This window comes from Tarenaya hassleriana, unplaced genomic scaffold (genome assembly GCF_000463585.1).
Source record: "Tarenaya hassleriana unplaced genomic scaffold, ASM46358v1 Cleome38, whole genome shotgun sequence".
NCBI classification, from domain to species: Eukaryota; Viridiplantae; Streptophyta; class Magnoliopsida; order Brassicales; family Cleomaceae; genus Tarenaya; species Tarenaya hassleriana.
In genome coordinates this window covers 211,238-215,880 of record NW_010966774.1, presented here as the reverse complement: position 1 = coordinate 215,880, position 4,643 = coordinate 211,238, and the positions used below count along the sequence as shown (strand labels likewise).

The window sequence follows — 4,643 nt, the reverse complement described above, 5'->3', positions numbered from 1 at the left end:
CCGAAGCTCCTTATTGGAAGGAAGCAGTGAAGAGTGAGATTGAATCAATCCGACAAAATCACACTTGGGAACTTGTGGATCTTCCACAAGGATGCAAACCATTGGGTTATAAATGGGTCTTCAAAAGAAAGATGAAACCGGATGGTTCTATTGAAAAATACAAGGCGAGACTTGTAGTCAAAGGCTATAGGCAAACTGAGGGTGTCGATTACTTCGATGTTTACTCTCCAGTCGCTCGGAAAACATCCATAAGGTTTATTATAGCCTTGGCAGCCTTACATAATCTAGAATTACATCAGATGGATGTAAAGACTGCATTTCTAAATGGTGAACTGGAAGAAGAAGTATACATGCTTCAACCTGAAGGGTGCAGAGTGCACAGACAAGAGGAAAAAATGTGTAAACTTGTGAAATCCTTGTATGGACTTAAACAAGCTCCGAAACAATGGCATGCGGAGTTTGATAGCGGAATGTTGTCAAATGGATTTCGGGTCAACGAGGTTGACAAGTGCATATATGTCAAAGGTAATGAGACAGAATTTGTGATTATCTGTCTTTACGTAGATGATATGATCATTACTGGTAGTGGTGATAAGGTGATTAAAGCTACGAAAACCATGTTATCAAATTACTTTGACATGAAAGACTTGGGAATAGCAGATGTAATACTTGGTATGAAAATTATCAAGATACAAGACGGTTATGCGTTATCCCAAAGTCATTATATAAAACAAATCTTAGAGAGATTTGACAAAGATGGAAATTCTGTGGCCAGAACTCCAATTGATGTTAATTCTCATTTGAAAAAACATCACTGTGAGGGAGTTCAACAATTAGAATATTCCAGAATCATAGAAAGCTTAATGCATCTTATGAATAGCACAAGGCCAGATATTGCTAATACCGTGAATAGGCTTAGCAGATATACGAGCAATCCAAGTTGTGATCATTGGAAGGCCATAATTAGACTCCTTAGATATCTAAGGTATATTGAGAATTATGGACTGCACTATATAAGATATCCAGCAGTATTAGAAGGATATTCTGATGCGAACTGGATCTCAGATTCGAATGAGAATAAATCCACAAGTGGATATATATTCGTTGTTGGTGGAGGTGCTATTTCGTGGAAATCCTCTAAGCAAACGTGTATTGCAAGATCCACTATGGAATCCGAATTCATAGCTTTAGACCTTGCTGGTGAAGAAGCTGAGTGGCTTCGAAACTTACTTGAGAATATTCCTATATGGCCTAAACCGGTGTCTGGAATTTGCATACATTGCGATAGTCAGTCTACAATAGGAAGGGCAAAAAACCATGTTTATAAGGGAAAGTCGCGACACATCCGCAGACGACATAACTTCGTTAGAAAATTACTAACAGATGGTGTCATATCTATTGATTTTGTGAGATCAAAAGATAATTTGGCTGATCCTCTGACCAAAGGCCTTAACAGAGATCAGGTGAAAATATTATCGAGGGGAATGGGATTAAAGCCCATAGAATGACAAACCACCATGATGGCAACCCAACCTATCTGGACAAACCACCAGTGTTAGGTTCAATGGGACAACCGAATTGTGGGGGGGTTGATGGGATCACTCGAGACCGATGTCTCTTGACATTCCTATGATAAGAGTGATACAAATTGGGAAGGTTGAGTTTATGCTCTTAAAGATTCTCTTATCTCCTACGAGAGTGGAGTATATTGAGATACTCTCAAAGAGAAATCTCCTATATCAAATATAAAGTGGGCCGCTTCTATGAGAATGACATAAGGGCTAGTTCTCTAGAGTATTTGATGAAATCTACCAGGTGCTGTCCCAGGGTCATAATGGGCGCAACAAATGGACTAATGAGAGAGAGAGGGGGTGCTGCGTGAGTACTGTTGTCTTGGTGTATACAAAAGCTGAATAGTTCAAGACATCGCGTTCACTGTTTAGCAAGTACATCCGATAGTATTTCACTACGGAAGGTTCAAAGGTAAAACTACCTTTCCGGATGCAGTAAACTCTCTATGAGTAAATTTTGCATTGCACATCATTTGCATTCAATGCATTAGTTGCATGAGATGCATTTAGGTTCACCTAACTCAAGGCCCTATTTTGATTCTTGTGGGGGATTGTTGGATTTGAGTTTATTTGAAAGAATCAAAACGGGCCTAGCCCGTGAGAAGCCCGGTCCGTATAAAGTTTTAGAAACTTTAAATCTGCAGAATATTAAGAGAATATTCTTGTTTGAATTTGAAATTCAAATTCAAATTCAAATTCAAATTTGATCCAAATCCGCAGAAAATCTATCAATTATGATTAAGATAAGATTGAGATAATATCAAGATAAAATCAAATTTGAATTTTGAAATTCAAATTGTTTTGTTTTGAGATTCTCCCCTCTACTATAAATAGGGGTCTTGGGTTAGCTCATAAAACACACAGAAAAGAAACAAGCATTCTAGAGAAAAAAGAGCATTCACATATTTGCTCATATCTCTCTCTGAGTTCGCTTGGTATTTGGAAAGCTTCTTCCAAATACGCGGTCGTTGTATCCTGGGAGTTCACCGTGCTCCAATAGCCTCGAAGCTTTAGAGGTGGCACGGAAATCGAACTTAATGAAACTGTGTTTCACAGGCCTCGACAAAATATTCTTTTAATTTCAGGTAATTATCTGGAATCGCTCGAATTGCCGGAGTTTTGCTGTCGTCAACAACCGCTGTCCCCAACAGTTTCCGGTACATCAGAGAGCAAGAAACACGTCGTTCGATGGATAAGGTATCGGAAGCGGCCGGGAGATTGCGAGCCGTTGATATAAGTGAGCTTATGGTGACTTACACCAACTCCGTCGTATGCCGACAAGCGTTCGGGAAGAATCACAACGAGGACGATGTCCAGATGAAGAGATTTATCGGGATATTAGGTCGGATTCAAGGCCTTTGGGGGACAACGTTCTTTTCCGATCTCTTCCCGTTCTGTACGTTTGTTGATGATATTACGGGGCTTACGGCTTATATGAAAGAAACTTTTCGATTACAAGATGCTTACTTGCAAGAGCTCGTCGACGAGGCACTTGACCCAAATAGGAGTAAACCCGAAACCGAGAGTATGATTGATCTCTTGATGGAAATGTACAGAGATCAGCCTTTCTTCTCAACCAAGTTCACCCTTGAAAATGTGAAGGCCATGATCTTGGTAAGTCTCCTCACACACAAGTAAATTGGATTCGGGCAACTGCTTTATGTGTACTATGGTCCGTAAATAAACTTTTTTTGGTGTTTATTGGCTCGAACTTATGATGTCGAATTTAAACATAGGATGTTGTCAGATTTGTTTTATATTTTTGGGACAATCGCCTAAAAAAAATGACCAACTTTTTTAAAAAGTTCATGTAAAATCACGAACTTTGTAAACTCTTATATAATATCATGAACTTTATTAATTTTACCATATTCCTATAAAATTCATAAAGTTCATGATTTTATATTGAAACTACAAATTTCGTAAAATTAATGAATACGGTAGAATATGATAAGATTGTTCTTTATTTTTTCACTCTTGAAAATGTGAAGGCCACAATCTTGATAAGTTAGAATGTTTATAGACTCGTTTTTATACGTCTCTAGCTCCTTTAGAGAACACCGGTTTGATCGAATTTGCAAATACAATTTTGTCGAGCCGGTTTATATTGATGATAAACACTTTCTCACTTTTATGCATTCATTGGTCTGGAAAGGACATGATGGTGGCGGGAACAGACTCTGCGGCTGCGGTGGTCATGTGGGGACTAACATATCTTATGAAGTGCCCGGAAGTGATGGACAAAGCTCAGGCAGAACTGAGAGACTTGGTCGGAAACAGAGGTTTCGAAAGACGACATTGCCAAGCTTCCCTACTTCAAAGCCCTTGTGAAAGAAACGCTAAGGATCGACCCCGTCATACCGCTACTCTCGCCTCGAACTTGCGTGGAAGATTCTGAGATAGGCGGCTATGATATCCCCGCAGGAACTACCGTCAATGTCAATATATGGGCCCTAACACGAGACGAGAAGTTATGGGGGCGAAGATCTGCAAGAATTTAGGCCCGAAAGGTTCTTGGAAGAGAAGAACGGTGCCGATTTCAAGGGAAACGATTTTGAGCTGATCCCGTTTGGGTCGGGCCGAAGGATGTGCCCTGCCGTGAATTTGGCTGCGGCCATGCTCGAGCTTCTGTACGCTAACCTTCTCTACAAATACAACTTCAAGCTTCCGTACGATCTGAAACCCGAGGATATCGACATGGACGTGAAGATTGGCATTGCTATGCCGAAGGCTGAACCTCTCGTGCTTATTCCGGAGAAGGTTTACTAAGATTTGTAATTACGTGTGACTTCTTCCTTGTAGAGCCGTCAACCTAATAGTGTATGGTGAAGTGTAACATCTTTTAATGAATTATGAATTAAAAATTGAAAACCCTTTCTCAATGCTAAATACATATACGGGTAATCGCAAAAAAAAATTAAAATTTTTAATATTTGATAAATAAACAAATAAATAAATAAACTTCCAATTTTATAATAAAATACACAAACTTATCATTTTCAATCATAAATCGACACAACCCCTAGTTGTATAAAAAATTTGACGAATTCGCCAATTGTATAAAATTTGCCG

The 4,643-nt window shown here is 39.2% G+C and overlaps 1 pseudogene; it reads left to right on the top strand.

Annotated features, from left to right (window-relative positions):
- The window catches only part of LOC104822822, an 8,961-nt pseudogene extending 4,522 nt beyond the window's left edge, over positions 1 to 4,439 (top strand).
- Positions 4,440 to 4,643: the final 204 nt, after the last annotated feature.